At 38.4% G+C, this 17345-nt stretch overlaps 2 long non-coding RNA genes across 2 annotated transcripts; both read left to right on the forward strand.

Annotated features, from left to right (window-relative positions):
- The first annotated feature begins 1658 nt into the window (after positions 1-1658).
- LOC310729171 lies at positions 1659-3317 on the forward strand. The gene is made up of 2 exons (XR_014534465.1): positions 1659-1921; positions 2515-3317. It is a non-coding gene; the product is annotated as an uncharacterized lncRNA (long non-coding RNA).
- Positions 3318-10735: 7418 nt separating this feature from the next.
- LOC310729169 lies at positions 10736-12220 on the forward strand. Its single transcript, XR_014534462.1, has 2 exons — positions 10736-11152; positions 11745-12220. It is a non-coding gene; the product is annotated as an uncharacterized lncRNA (long non-coding RNA).
- The last annotated feature ends 5125 nt before the right edge of the window (positions 12221-17345 follow it).

Genomic DNA, 17345 nt, shown 5'->3' on the forward strand with positions numbered 1-17345 from the left:
AGGGGTTATGTCAAGAATCTCCTCTGAACAGACCAAACATCTTCAAGATTCAAACCCATTTTTATATATTTTATGTTTTTTTTTATGTGTCTGCTAAGAAAATATTCTAGCGTACCTAATGCTATATGCTTGAAACATTCTAAAAGATGATGAAGCCCTGTATTAAATTATCATAGCTGCTCCTAATGAATTAGTTGTTTCTGACCAGGAAAGCAACATGGTTATATTGAATTTGTGTTCTGGGCCTCAAAAGTTCTAAAGACCAACATATTAAACGCACAAATCAGAAGCTCCAGCATCTCAACCTGCTTTTAGACCGATGTGCTGTAACCACTAGTTCAATGGTAAAAGACCTGGGAGTTATTTTAGAGCAACTTGTCTTTTAAATATCACATCGATCAAGTTACAAAAACAGCCTTCTTTTACCTTAGAAATATTTCTAAGCTATGAAACATGTTGTCTATATCCGATGCAGAGAAGCTCGTCCATGCGTTCATGACCTCCAGAATAGACTATTGCAATGCATTACTAGGTGGATGTCCTGCATCATTAATAAACAAGCTTCAGTTAGTTCAGAATGCGGCAGCAAGAGTTCTTACTAGGTCAAGAAAATACGATCATATAACCCCAATCTTATCGTCCCTACACTGGCTTCCTGTTAAGTTTCGAATAGACTACAAACTACTGCTACTCACTTATAAAGCACTAAATGGTTTGGCTCCCATGTATCTCTCCAGTCTTTTAACACGCTACAATCCGTCACGCTCCCTAAGATCTCAAAACTCTGGGCTTCTAGTAGTTCCTAGAATAGCAAAGTCCACTAAAGGTGGTAGATCATTCCCACATTTAGCTCCTAAACTCTGGAATAGTCTTCCTGACAGTGTTCGGGGTTCAGATACACTCTCCCAGTTTAAGTGCAGATTAAAAACATATCTTTTTAGCAAAACCTACACATAACACACATCACATCATAACCTTGTGCTCCAGAACATCTGATCACATGCACATTATCAACTTGTGCTGTTAATATAATGAACAGCAGCTACACTAATTCCTCTCCACTGCTTCTCTTTCTCTCCCCATCCCGAGGCATCCTGAGGTTGGCCTCGCAAACATCCCGAACCATCTAGAGACGCAGCAGTGCCAATTGGATCCCACTACATGTGTGGAGTTTTGAAATTGGACCTCCTTAGTGTTTAAAGGCTCTGGCATGGAGAAGCTGATGCTGGATCTGTGATGATCACAAATGTTGAGCTCATAGAACTAGGAGCTACTAACCATATAGACTGTATAAGACTGTAGAAAGAACATTACTTATAATCTTATACTCCAGTACTCATGTTAGTTCTCACTCTCCAGTGTTCTGTATTGTTGAAAGATTTATGATCAAACTCTTGATGTCACCCAAATGAGGATGGGTTCCCCTTTTGAGTCTGGTTCCTCTCAAGGTTTCTTCCTCATTACATCTAGGGGAGTTTTTCCTTGCCACAGTCGCGATGGCTGCTCATCAGAGATAAACACACAACGTTCACCTTGACTGTTGATTTCTGTAAAGCTGCTTTGAGACAATGTCTGTCGTGAAAAGTGCTATAGAAATAAACTTGACTTGACAAATCCCAGTAACAGAGCCAAGTCTTACTGTCTTTATGTATAATGTTTATTGTGTTACTGACTGTAGACATTTGGTGTTATTTCTCCTCCTGTCATTTTCAGTGTATAGTACACTGTGCTCCAGATTGAGGGGTGTGTGTGTGTGTGTGTGTGTGTGTGTGTGTGTGTGTGTGTGTGTGTGTGTGTGTGTGTGTGTGTGTGTGTGTTTTTGTGTGTGTTCAATGTAGTGTAACAGGGGTTTTTGTACGACGGTTTCATTAGAATGTATCACTGTGGTGGACTTTTGGTGGAGGAACAAAACTCAGCATCAGTAAGTCACTTTTACTTCTAAAATTTGTCATTTTATACTAAAAAATTTACATAATTAAATAATTACATATTACGTAATTATTTATTAATTAGTTCTAAATAATTCCACTTAAATTATAACTTGTGTAGTTTACAGTAATAAGTTGGGAGTAACTCTAAACTTTCTGTAGTAAAATGAATAAGAAACGTGTGAATGTAAATGAATGAACATGTAATAAATCTCCAGTGTGTTTGTGTTGGTGAGTGGAAACCTGCTCACTGGTTCATATCTGCAGTATTGTGTACATTATTCTGAATTCTCTGTGCTGATGGAAAATACAGACAAATGCTGCTGTGTGTTTTTGTTAAATAGTGAAAATTTTTGTTATGAGATCGATTACCTACTATCACACAGGGAGCACTTTCTATGACACATCAGTAAGAAGTGACTAAAATAGAATAAAGCTGATCGACGTCTGAGTCGCTCCACAATATAACGAGTAGCTCGTAAATGTTCTCCTGCTGATTAAATCTACGTGACTGCAGTGATGTGAAGAAGCAGTAATAAGGAAATGGTGTCTAAGTGTGTAAATGTGTGTGTTTTGTGTTTTTCAGAGGGTCCCACTGTGAAGCCCTCCGTGTCTCTGCTCCATCCATCGTCTCTGCAGCTCTCTGAGGGACCGGCCTCACTGCTCTGCCTGCTGTCTGCCTACTCTCCACAGGGGGCGACGGTGAGTTGGACAGTGGACGGCTCAGTGGTGAATGAAGGGGTTCTAACCAGCCCTGAAGAACAGAAGAAGGACGGTTACACACGCAGCAGCACCCTGACCCTCAGCAAAGCGCTCTGGGAAAAGGGGGAGGAGTTTGTCTGTACCGTCTCCCATGACAGTGTCAATCATCCGGTCACATTCAGAAAGAGCCAGTGTGAAGACTAACAGCTCCAAGATAGAATTAAACACTGAGCTGCTCACAGATCCATCTACAATAGAGTTTCAATTCTACACAATGCTGATATTCCTGTCTTTACTCTCTTTACTGTCCTGTTGCTCTTCCTGTAGTTTTGCTCTGCTGAAATAAAGCTTCATTTTGGACATTGGGTGTGTTTTATTAGAGTTAGTAGTCATTATCAGTGTGATGAGAGAGTGTGTTTAACTGTACATTCAGTTCTGTGTGTTGTGCTTCAGTGTGTTTGGCTGAAGGAAGTTGAACATCTGGTGAAAGTGGTGCTCTATTTTGGGAGAAAGAGGATCATTCAGCCGTCTTCATGTAAATCTCCCTCTCATTTCACTGCTCTGTGCTACTGAGTGAAAGGAGACAGTTACACATATTACTTCATTATCACCTACATATGTGTTACGTGAGTGTATCACTGCAATGCCCAGCTCTGAATTATTAATAAAAGCCTTTGCATCAGTAAATATGATTGCTTTACATTATAGATGATGCACCTCATACACAAATCACCACTGCATCTGTCTCAGTATCTGTTTACCTGATTATTCATGATAAAGATGACTAATTATAATACTAATTATTCAGTAACAGTTTAGCTTCCAGTGTAAAATTTATACTCTCATGAGAAAACTTGTTAGTGCACCTAATTCTATATGCTCAAGAAATAATAAATAGTGATAAATCCCTGTGGAAGATAATCACAGTTAATCATAATGAACTGTTTCTGACCAGTAAAGTGAACTGCTAAATTTAATTTGTGTTCTGGTATTAAAAAATGTTTTGGAGAACAACAGATTAAACACAAAGACACAAATCAAAGTAAAAGCCCTGATGGTTGTGTCTGTTAAATAGGAATTTGTGTGTTTGTGTGTATCACATCCTCCAACTCAGCACCTGCAGTCGCTCCCAGCTGCAGCAGTGCAGTTTCTCTACTATCTGACTGAGGGAGGTTTTTGTACGACTCTATATCACTGTGTGAACAGGTTGGTGCTACTGATATAATGGAAACTCTGACAGTAATAATCTCCTGCATCTTCAGTCTGGACTCCACTGATGGTCAGAGTGAAATCAGATCCAGATCCACTGCCACTGAAACGAGCTGGAAAACCAGACTGTAACTGATTGGCAACTTTAATCAGGAGTTTAGGAGCTTCTCCAGCTTTCTGCTGATACCAGTGTAAGTAGTTGTTGTTATACACTGCAGGACTGGATTTACAGTTGATGGTGACTGTTTCTCCTGGAAGAACAGATTTCACTGCAGGAGTCTGAGTTACTGTGACTTGACCTCTGCATTCTGTAAAAATACACAATAATGCAGCATGAAACTGAAATATTAGAACAGGAACAATACATGTATTTGTATGAACACATCATTGTAGAGATAAAATAACAAACAGTGTCTGACCTTGAGTCCAGAGGATCAGTGTCCAGATGAAGACGGGGATCAAAGTCATGGTAGCTGTGGGTGAAGTTTCTGTAGCAGCAGCTCTCAGTCATGAAGTGTGAAAGTCACAGTGCTATAAACACTCCCAGAGCACTGAAGCATGTGCTGCCAATGCAAAGTGTCCTCTAAGTATGGAAACATCTTTAATACATTCCCCCAATCTTACTGTCATTCTCACACTACTACACAGTTATTGTGTGAATTATGCTTCTGTGGTCAGATGGAGATTTTCTAAATTGGGTTTTAGATGCAGAATTAAGTGACTGAGAGAAAGAAGTAGAAACTTTTACTGGATTCTGTTTGTACTGAATGTTAATGAGTTTCCTACTGTATTGGATTGATAGTGGAACCACCACCCATATTATATTATAATCATATTATACTGTTTACATGCTGTTTTAAACCTGTTGATTGCTGCTGTTGCTGTTTTTGTACAACACTGTGTTTATGTTCACAAATTACACAAGTTGAACACGATACACTTTATTTTCATTTTTATTTACATTTATGGCATTTGGCAGATGCCCTTATCCAAAGAGAGATTTACATCTGAGCAGGGGAGGGTTAAGTGGCAGCTCGGTGTTGGTGGGATTTTAACCTGTGACCTTCCGATCCAAAGCCTTAGGTAGCCTAGGTAGCCTTAGCTACCACCTATTTGACTAGGACATCTTATTTAAGTCCTTAGCTCTGAGTTGTTGTATGATGTCTCATTATGTTGTGTAATGTCACACCGGGGTTCTGGAGAAACGTTGTCTCGTTTCACTTTGTGAATATTCGGTTGAAATAACAAAAAAAGGTTCACTTGAAGAAGCAGCATGTTGGCAGTGAGTAAACACATACTTTCCATGTCTAGATTCTTGTGGGACTTATATCATTTGATCATTTTTTTATCAGTCTACAAAAGGACTGGAGGAATTATTCTCACTTCAGCTCCACACACTCATACAGTATATTGTAAACTTTTTATTAGTGCAGCAGCATTTTTACTCACTGAGGCATTATGGGTAAAACCTGTACAACTGTAGGTCTACATTTTGTGTCTTTTCAGATTTTAGTTTTTTTGTAATATATTTGTGTTTCTTACACACTTGCTGCATCTTCAGTTTTGACTGATTCATTTCAGTGTTTCTGAAGAAAAATAAGTAAAAAGGAATAAAAGCAGGCAGAAAGTGTGTGTATTTGTTTTGTAATCAGACGTGTAAATGATGGAGAGAGCAGTGAGTTTAGAGCAGCAGGGTTTTTATTTACAGACACTGAACCTGTTTGTATCAGTGTGGATCACTTTAAGTGGAGGAACCAAACTGACTGTGGGCCGTAAGTAACCTGGTTACTAATGACTGAAGTGGAGTGTGTTTAGATTAATGACTGAAATGGAGTGTGTTCAGATTAATGACTGAAGTGGAGTGTGTTTAGATTAATGACTGAAGTGGAGTGTGTTTAGATTAATGACTGAAATGGAGTGTGTTCAGATTAATGTTTGAAATGGAGTGTGTTCAGATTAATAACTGAAATGGAGTGTGTTCAGATTAATGACTGAAATGGAGTGTGTTCAGATTAATGCCTGAAATGGAGTGTGTTCAGATTAGTGATATAAACTGTAAATAAAATATATAGTTTGTGTTTTGTCTCCAAATGCACTTTACTCTTATTATTTTTCATGTCAATATTCTTCTGTTACTCATTTTTTCTTTGATATTATAAGACAAAACCCATCAGATTATAGTGTTACAGCTCATTTTAATTTAAATGAAACAAAATAGACGTCATTGTGTATGTTACCGTGAATATTCACTACCATTCAATTTCCACATGCAGTAACCAGAGAAAAATCATTATAGATCTAAAATATAAAAGTATTTGAATGGAAGGTGAAACGTTTGTGATGCTCCACTGAACACACTTCTGCTCTGTAAGATATAAAGTGATGTGAAACACACACAGTGAGATAAAATGAAGACTGGAAGCTTGACAGATGTCCATTCCTGTCTAAACTGTGTGTGTATGTGTGTAGGTGTCACCCATCCAGTGTGAAGCTGCAATAAGAGAAGATCACACTCGTGTATTTGTGGCCTACAAGGGCTTCCCCTCAGACTGGAGTCTAAGCTGGAAGGTTGAGCTCACACACTCCTCAGTGTAACTCAACTCTTCTGCTTAATTATTAAATAAATATGTGTTAAGTGTGTGTATCCCTGCTAAATAAAAATAAAAGCCTTTAAATTAGTATACATGATTATTTTACATTATTGATGATGCACATCATACACAAATCACACACAATGGGTTTCCACTCTTTAGTGCAATCTGATTTATAATAATTGAAATTCAACACAGAAGTTTATATTATAAACTATTTTCATGATTAATTATAATAGTAAATATTCAGTTCACAGATCATTCTCTATGATGAAATTTTCACTCTACTAAGAAAACTTTTTGTGTGTCTAATGCTATATGCTAAAAACACTGTAAAAAAAATGATGACACTCTGTAGGAAAAAATCACAGCTCAATATGAGCTCAACATTAGCATTATAAAGTCAAGAACTTTCTGACCAGGAAAACAAAGTGCTTAATTTAATTTGTGTTCTGCTCCCAAAAGTTCTTAAAACCAAGAAATTAAACACAAAGACACAAATCAATGTAAAAGACACAAGATTTGTGTCTGTTAAATAGGAATTTGTGTGTTTGTGTGTATCACATCCTCCAACTCAGCACCTGCAGTCGCTCCCAGCTGCAGCAGTGCAGTTTCTCTACTATCTGACTGAGGGAGGTTTTTGTACGACTCTATATCACTGTGTGAACAGGTTGGTGCTACTGATATAATGGAAACTCTGACAGTAATAATCTCCTGCATCTTCAGTCTGGACTCCACTGATGGTCAGAGTGAAATCAGATCCAGATCCACTGCCACTGAAACGAGCTGGAAAACCCGACTGTAACTGATTTACATATTTAATCAGGAATTTAGGAGCTTCTCCAGCTTTCTGCTGATACCAGTGTAAGTAGTTGTTGTTATACACTGCAGGACTGGTTTTACAGTTGATGGTGACTGTTTCTCCTGGAAGAACAGATTTCACTGCAGGAGTCTGAGTTACTGTGACTTGACCTCTGCATTCTGTAAAAATACACAATAATGCAGCATGAAACTGAAATATTAGAACAGAAACAATACGTGTATTTGTATGAACACATCACTGTAGAGATAAAATATGAAGCAGTGTCTGACCTTGAGTCCAGAGGATCAGTGTCCAGATGAAGACGGGGATCAAAGTCATGGTAGCTGTGGGTGAAGTTTCTGTAGCAGCAGCTCTCAGTCATGAAGTGTGAAAGTCACAGCGCTATAAACACTCCCAGAGCACTGAAGCATGTGCTGCCAATGCAAAGTGTCCTCTAAATATGGAAACGTCTTTACCACATACCCCCAATCTCAAGGTCACTCACACTCAGTAACAATGGGGGATTTCTTTAAAAATATCAAGCCTGAACAGACATTAATGACCCACGCCAAACAGACATTAATCAGACCATGAAACACAAAAACCTAGAAAATTCACCACTAAGGTACAGGACTGTTGGAGCTCCACTGCAACCAGCAGGACATGAACTGATTGATGTGAACTGATTTTGTAACCAAGGCTGAAATTTTATTGCCAGTGTATAGGACACATGTGTCAAACTCAAGGCCTGCGGGCCACATCTGGCCCGATGTACAATTACATCTGGCCCGCGAGATGATTTTATAAAGAGCTATTATTATTGTTATTAATGTCCCGGCGATATGAAGCGCTGATAACACAAACTACAGATCCCATAATGCAGCGCTTCAGCTGCCATACCGAACTCTAGAATATCTGGGAACATTCCAGCGTCAATCAAGTCGAGCTTCTGTTTATGTATTTAACCCGATTGTAAAGTTATTGTGAAACAGCGCCTCACAGTGGTGAAGAGAAAAGTGGATTCTGAAAACAGAGCCTTTCAAAACCGATGGGATTCTAAATAGATGTTTACTGACACTGCCGGTAAACACGTGTGTCTAATATGTGAAGCAAATGTGGCTGTAATTAAGGAATTGAATCTAAGACGGAACTACGAGACAAAACATCAGGAGAAGCTGAAAAACCTGAATGCAGAGCAGAAGATCCAGAAAGTAGAAGAGTTAAAGAAGAATCTCACATTTCAGCAGATGTTTTTCACCAGATCAAAATCACAAAGTGAAGCTGGTGTGAAAGCAGAGGAGAAATCAGAGTCACATCAGCCGGTTATTTACTGAGGGAGAGTTTCTGAAGAGCTGCATGATCAAGCTGTGAGACGTCTGGTGTTTGACTGGAGATATTTTTATGAAGAGCAAAATATTTTAAGTTATTAAAAGTTTAAGATTATATTTTATAAAATGGCATAAGAGCAAAGAAATCTGATTGTTAGATTTGTTGTTATTTTAACGTTTACTTAAAAGCACAATTTTTGTTTATTTGTTCAGGGTTTTTTGCAGCATGTTCATATTTCTAACTTGTATAATTTTGACTGGAGATATTTTTATGGAGAGCAAAATATTTTAAGTTGTTTAAAGTTTAAGATTATTTATTCTGGAATAATATTCCTGTCTGGTTCTTATTCATAATTATGTAAAAAAAACATTTAGTTTTAGTGTGTTCAATAAATGTTTGTCCTGTTCGGCCCACGACCTAAAGTGTGCTTTGAGTTTTGTCCCCCTGTGCAATTGAGTTTGACACCCCTGGTATAGGAGGGGTTATGTCAAGAATCTCCTCTGAATAGACCAAACATCTTCAAGATTCAAACCCATTTTTATATATTTTATGTTTTTTTTTATGTGTCTGCTAAGAAAATATTCTAGCGTACCTTAAGCTATATGCTTGAAACATTCTAAAAGATGATGAAGCCCTGTATTTAATTATCATAGCTGCTCCTAACGAATTAGTTGTTTCTGACCAGGAAAGCAACATGGTTATATTGAATTTGTGTTCTGGGCCTCAAAAGTTCTAAAGACCAACATATTAAACGCACAAATAAGAAGCTCCAGCATCTCAACCTGCTTTTAGACCGATGTGCTGTAACCACTAGTTCAATGGTAAAAGACCTGGGAGTTATTTTAGAGCAACTTGTCTTTTAAATATCACATCGATCAAGTTACAAAAACAGCCTTCTTTTACCTTAGAAATATTTCTAAGCTATGAAACATGTTATCTATATCTGATGCAGAGAAGCTCGTCCATGCGTTTATGACCTCTAGAATAGACTACTGTAATGCATTACTAGGTGGATGTCCTGCATCATTAATAAACAAGCTTCAGTTAGTTCAGAATGCGGCAGCAAGAGTTCTTACTAGGTCAAGAAAATACGATCATATAACCCCAATCTTATCGTCCCTACACTGGCTTCCTGTTAAGTTTCGAATAGACTACAAACTACTACTTCTCACTTATAAAGCACTAAATGGTTTGGCTCCCATGTATCTCTCCAGTCTTCTAACACGCTACAATCCGTCACGCTCCCTGAGATCTCAAAACTCTGGGCTTCTAATAGTTCCTAGAATAGCAAAGTCCACTAAAGGTGGTAGATCATTCTCACATTTAGCTCCTAAACTCTGGAATAGTCTTCCTGACAGTGTTCGGGGTTCAGACACACTCTCCCAGTTTAAGTGCAGTTTAAAAACATATCTTTTTAGCAAAGCCTACACATAACACACATCACATCATAACCTTGTGCTCCAGAACATCTGATCACATGCACATCATCAACTTGTGCTGTTAATATTATGAACCGCAGCTATGCTAATTCCTCTCCACTGCTTCTCTTTCTCTCCCCATCCCGAGGCATCCTGAGGTTGGCCAGCTCCAGTCACGTCCCACCTCATGAAGATTATGGACCTTTGAAGAAGTAGATGCCGAACTCGCAAACATCCTGAACCATCTAGAGACGCAGCAGTGCCAATTGGATCCCACTACATGTGTGGTTTTGACATTGGACCTCCTTAGTGTTTAAAGGCTCTGGCATGGAGAAACTGATGCTGAATCTGTGATGATCACAAATGTTGAGCTCATAGAACTAGAAGCTACTAACCATATAGACTGTATAGGACTGTAGAAAGAACATTACTTATAATCTTATAACCTTGACTTTGAACATTACTTATAAACTTATACCATGACTTTGATCCCCGTCTTCATCTGGACACTGATCCTCTGGACTCAAGGTCAGACACTGCTTCATATTTTATCACTACAATGATGTGTTCATACAAATACATGTATTGTTTCTGTTCTATCTAGGATCTATGATGATCACAAATTGTTCTGTATTGTTGAAAGATTTATGATCAGACTCTTGATGTCACCCATATGAGGATGGGTTCCCCTTTGAGTCTGGTTCCTCTCAAGGTTTCTTCCTCATATCATCTAAGGGAGTTTTTCCTTGCCACAGTCGCCACGGCTGCTCATCAGGGACAAATGCACACCATTCACCTTCACTGTTGTTTTCTGTAAAGCTGCTTTGAGACAATGTCTGTTGTGAAAAGTGCTATAGAAATAAACTTGACTTGACAAATCCCAGTAACAGAGCCAAGTCTTACTGTCTTTATGTATAATGTTTATTGTGTTACTGACTGTAGACATTTGGTGTTATTTCTCCTCCTGTCATTTTCAGTGTATAGTACACTGTGCTCCAGATTAAGGGGTGTGTGTGTGTGTGTGTGTGTGTGTGTGTGTGTGTGTGTGTGTGTGTGTGTGTGTGTGTGTGTGTGTGTGTGTTCAATGTAGTGTAACAGAGGTTTTTGTACGACGGTTTTATTAGAATGTATCACTGTGGTGGACTTTTGGTGGAGGAACAAAACTCAGCATCAGTAAGTCACTTTTACTTCTAAAATTTGTCATTTTATATTAAAAAATTTACATAAATAAATAATTACATATTACGTAATTATTTATTAATTAGTTCTAAATAATTCCACTTAAATTATAACTTGTGTAGTTTACAGTAATAAGTTGGGAGTAACTCTAAACTTTCTGTAGTAAAATGAATAAGAAACGTGTAAATGTAAATGAATGAACATGTAATAAATCTCCAGTGTGTTTGTGTTGGTGAGTGGAAACCTGCTCACTGGTTCATATCTGCAGTATTGTGTACATTATTCTGAAATCTCTGTGCTGATGGAAAATACAGACAAATGCTGCTGTGTGTTTGTGTTAAATAGTGAACATTTTTGTTATGAGATCCATTTTTACTATCACACAGGGAGCACTTTCTATGACACATCAGTAAGAAGTGACTAAAATAGAATAAAGCTGATCGACGTCCGAGTCGCTCCACAATATAACGAGTAGCTCGTAAATGTTCTCCTGCTGATTAAATCTACGTGACTGCAGTGATGTGAAGAAGCAGTAATAAGGAAATGGTGTCTTAGTGTGTAAATGTGTGTGTTTTGTGTTTTTCAGAGGGTCCCACTGTGAAGCCCTCCGTGTCTCTGCTCCATCCATCGTCTCTGCAGCTCTCTGAGGGACCGGCCTCACTGCTCTGCCTGCTGTCTGCCTACTCTCCACAGGGGGCGACGGTGAGCTGGACAGTGGACGGCTCAGTGGTGAATGAAGGGGTTCTAACCAGCCCTGAAGAACAGAAGAAGGACGGTTACACACGCAGCAGCACCCTGACCCTCAGCAAAGCGCTCTGGGAAAAGGGGGAGGAGTTTGTCTGTACCGTCACCCATGACAGTGTCAATCATCCGGTCACGTTCAGCAAGAGCCAGTGTGAAGACTAACAGCTCCAAGATAGAATTAAACACTGAGCTGCTCACACATCCATCTACAATAGAGTTTCAATTCTACACAATGCTGATATTCCTGTCTTTACTCTCTTCACTGTCCTGTTGCTCTTCCTGTAGTTTTGCTCTGCTGAAATAAAGCTTCATTTTGGACATTGGGTGTGTTTTATTAGAGTTAGTAGTCATTATCAGTGTGATGAGAGAGTGTGTTTAGCTGTACATTCAGTGCTGTGTGTTGTGCTTCAGTGAGTTTGGCTGAAGGAAGTTGAACATCTGGTGAAAGTGGTGCTCTATTTTGGGAGAAAGAGGATCATTCAGCCGTCTTCATGTAAATCTCCCTCTCATTTTACTGCTCTGTGCTACTGAGTGAAAGGAACCATTTAAACATAGATATGGTCTAATTATTTTGATAATATTTCGAACAGCATGGAAGGAGTGTCTCCATAGTGTTTAAAAAGCACTTAGTGATGATAGATCAATATGTCTTTCTACCTTTATTGTCGATTATTAAGCATAAATCTTGATTATTGTTCAATACAAATAGAAGCACCACATTAACATTCACACCCTCAACAGCCAGTGATGATTAAAAAATCAAGACTCAAACTTTATAGTAAGACAATTTAATAAATACTTTTGTAGATAAAAGTACAATCAGATCACACATTTCTAAATCTTACTCCCATTCAAGAGACCGAGTTAATTGCACTTATTCCCACATGAAAATCATAAAATTGTGATCTAGATAATTTATTATACATTTCCTTAACAGATAATTCCATAAGCAATTGAACATCTATCATTCATCATTCATTTTCTCCCGCTTATCCGTAATTCGGGTCGCGGGGGCAGCAGTCTAAGCAGGCCCCCGCCTTCGACTGCTGCCCAATCCTCACAGCACCGTCCCTTACGGTCCCTCCTGCAGGTGGTGAGCCCACGGGAAGCAATTGAACATCTAAAAAATAAAATAAAAAATTATTCCCTCGACACTATGTTTACTTTATGTACCTAAATCATGCATGCTGGCAGTTTGCAGTTAAACCCTTAATTTGAAAAACTTGACCCCTGTCAGCTGTCTAACTATAGGCCAATATCAGACCTCCCCTTGATCTTCAAGATTTTAGAAATTGAAGCTTTTTTTATACTATATATTCTACCCTTCATATAACATAGTATTTCTGGATGGTCTTTCTGTCTCTTCATGTGCAAGAGTAAAATATCTTAAGGTGTGATTATTGACTCTAGTTTTTCCTTTGAAATGCATATAAAATCATTAATCGGACAGACTTCTTAAATCTAAGAAATATTATTAAAATAAGAAATATGATTAGTTGTGGAAATATGACCAGTTCATGCTTTTATAACATCAAGGTTTGACTACTGTAATGACTTACTGTCTGGATCTGAAGGGAAGATTATTTATGCAATTTCTAGTTACTTACTAAGCTTCAGTCCAGCATGCAGCAAAAAGAATGTTTACAAGAACCAGGAAATATGACCACATCATCATTGTCCTATTCAATCTACACTGGCGATCAACATTAGAGAACAATTTATAAACAATTGAACAATTCTGAAATAATGTCATCTTCACTGCTCAACAGTTGAAGGAGTTTTTGTCCTGTTTATACCATGCTACCAGAACACCTTTTCCACAAGTTAACTGAGGCATTTAAAAAAAAAAACAACAACATTATTTTGCAGAAAACACACTGATCAAAATTAGAGAACACTTTCAGATACCTCCCAGTTATTGGTGTTAATCTGGTACCTGGTGCTAATTTCCTTGATTATCTGTCAACCCCTATTTTACTGGCAGCCTAACTTCCAGTTTCACTGACTCTGCAAGATAGTGGGCCGTTCTAAAGTGACTGAAAGCCTCCGGCAGCAGGTTGTCCAGATGAAGGCCAAAGGGATGACCCTATCAGCCATAGCAAGACAAGTTGGTCATTCCAAATCTGTGATTTCAAGAATATTGAATCTTTACAACATCACAAACTCATTCAAGTCCACCAAGAAGCCTGGTCATCCACGGAAGACAAATACAAGAGAGGACAGGATACTGCGGAGGATCTTAATGGGCAATCGTTTCCACACTGCAGCTGGAATTGCTCACCAGTTCAGCGCTGAACAGGGTAAGGATCTGTCTCGTCATACAGTGTCTCGACGTTTAAGAGCATTTGGACTGAAAGCCCACTCTGCAGTGACCAAACCTCTCATTAGCAGAAATAATAAAAAGGCTATACTAAGCATGTTGTGTGGACAGAGGAGAACTGGTCCAAAGTTCACTTTAGTGATGAAAGCAAGTTTAATTTATTTGGGTCCGATGGAAAACATTATGTTTGGTGACAAACTGAAGAAAGACTGAACCCAAAGTGTGTAAAGAAGTCAGTGAAAAGTGGAAGAGGAAGTGTCATGGTTTGGGGCATGTTTTCTGCAGCAGGAGTTGGGCCTCTACAGCTACATGGCAGAGTGAATGCAAATGTTTATCAGAACCTTCTTCAACAACATATGGTTCCTTCCATGCATTCATCATCCAATCAGCCTGCAGTGTTCATTCAGGTCAACGCTCCATGTCACACAGCAAAACGGGTAAAGCAGTTCCTTGAAACTGAAAACATTGAAATAATGACATGGCCTGCCCAGAGTCCTGATCTCAACCCAATAGAGAACCTCTGGAAAATCCTTGGTGACAAAGTTATGGCCAAGAAACCCACCACAGTCACCGAACTGTGGAAGAGACTGGAAGAAGAGTGGACCAAAATCACACCAGAGCAGTGTGAGAGACTAGTGCTGTCCTGTGGCCGCAGATGTGCCGAAGTGATTCAGAGCAGAGGCCTGTACACTTCCTACTAATTGCTGACTGTTGTAACCTTCAGAAAATTTTGTTGTAATCTTTTTCCATGCTACAGTCATTGTTGTTCTCTAATTTTGATCAGTGTGTTTTCTGCAAAATAATTAATTCATTCATCCATTTCCCCCGCCTCCGACTGCTGCCCAATCCTCACAGCACCGTCCCTTACGGTCCCTCCTGCAGGTGGTGAGCCCACGGGAAGCTGCAAAATAATGTTTTTTTTTTAAATGCCTTAGTTATTTTGTGGAAAAGGTGTTCTGGTAGCATGGTATAGACAGGACAAAAACTCCTTCAATTGTTGAGCAGTGAAGATGACATTATTTCAGAATTGTTCAATTGTTTATAAATTGTTCTCTAATTTTGATCGCCAGTGTACATTTGCTCCTGAACAAATCTTGCATTAATTATGAAATACTTCTACTGATGTATAAAGCACTAAATGGTCTTGTGTTCCAGTACCTGAGTAAAATTTTGTTTGATTACAATCTGCCCTGCCTACTTCAGTCAAAAGGTGCAGGCTATTTGTTGGTATTTCTAATAATGTAGACTGCAGCAGGGGACAGAACTTTCTCTTACAAAGTCCCACAGTTATGGTACAGCCTTCCAATCAGTGCTCAGGACTCAGACACACTGTCATTGTTCAAGTAGCCTTCGCCACAAGTTTTGGGACTCACTGCTGAAAATGCCCTACCTGAATTTAAATGTTAAAAGTTCCTGATAAAAGTGGGCTACATACACAATTTAAATATATTTAAAAAGAAAACACTTTGAGTTTAACTGTCAATCATTCAAAGTTGATATTGCTCAAAAAGATCTACATGATGAAATTTCCTGAATTTAACTTTTTTTCTTTACATATAAATACATGAATTAAGTCCAAGACCAATCCAGAAAAGTACTGGGTTAAAAGCAACATGTCTCATGAGTTTATATTTTAAATTAAATGAAGATGAGATTCCTACAAACATTTATCTGAGACTATGTCTGATAATTTTCTACATCCCCCTGTTTAAGAGCCATTTTCTAAACTCACTTGGCCATTTATACTCTATTCATACAGTCTGCATATAAATGAATGGCTGACCATTAAAGGTCACACTTGTCAAGCATTTCTCTTATGAAAACAAACGGGCAATAAAACGTATTACATGGTATAAAACTGTAAAGGGAGATAAATTGTAACTTACAGATGTAAAACAGGCTCAGATTTCCATCTTAATGCAGATCTCCAAGTCTCTGTTGTTACTCCGCCCCCAAGAGATTTTCCTCATTGCTGCTTGTGCAAATCTCAGATAAAACAACTTAGTTGACTGTTCATTTTTCTTTGTATTATTATTTTTTTTGTAAAGTTTCTAAAGAATAATACAACTAAGAACTCGCCCACATGGAGAATAAAAACCTCCCATATGTCATTAGCAGTGTTGGGCAACGTTACTTTTAAAAGTAACGCATTACAATATTGAGTTACTCCCCAAAAAAGTAACTAATTACGTTACTTAGTTACTTTTTATGGAAAGTAATGCGTTATATTACTTTTGCGTTACTTTTGCGTTACTTGTATCTCTTTCACGCCTTACCGGTGTAACAGGTGTAATATAGATCATTGCCATTAAGAAATAAGTTATATTAGGGCAAAAGATATGTGTGGGCTGCACACCGGTGATGTGGAGAGAGAACATACCTTTCACTGTCATCTCATAAAACTTCGTGCAATTCCGTAAATATGACCTCGTCCTCGTCTACATCATTCTTCATCATCAGCTTCATCAACATTCTGAACGCTTTTACAAAGTTCACGCTTTTATCAGTGACCGTGGCAGTTTATCTTCATCCACAAAGAGCAGATGAGCTGTGAATTTACTCTCTTTCTCTGCTGTGATGGCGTCGTACATGTGTCTCCCACAGAAAACTTTTATTCGAGCAGTCTAGAGAGCTGCAGTGGTGGAAAGTCGGCAAAAGTTTTCTATATTTCTGTCTCCATTTCCATATATTCAACATTATACACACACACACACACACACACACACACACACACACACACACACACACACACACACACACACACGCACACACACACATCTGTAGTGCTGTGCTTTGCATGCAGATGTTTTTTTTTTTTTTTTAAGTGGTATTTTTTGCAGTTGACAAGAGCGTTTCACCAACACATAATCTACACTTAACCATTATTCCTTTTCCTCGACTATTTCATAATAATAAGAATACTTCCATCACAGTAATGTAATGCTCTGGTTTGCCATCTCCGCTTCTGACCAGCTTCTGTTCCCGCTGCTCGCACGTGTGAGTGCGCGAATTCTATGTGACTACCTTCATTTTGATTCATTTATTTTTTTATGCAAAATAATTGAACTGAAAAGTAACTCAGATATTAATGTGTACATTTATAAAGTAACACGCTACTTTACT

This window comes from Silurus aristotelis (assembly GCF_946808225.1).
Source record: "Silurus aristotelis genome assembly, chromosome: 7".
NCBI classification, from domain to species: domain Eukaryota; kingdom Metazoa; phylum Chordata; class Actinopteri; order Siluriformes; family Siluridae; genus Silurus; species Silurus aristotelis.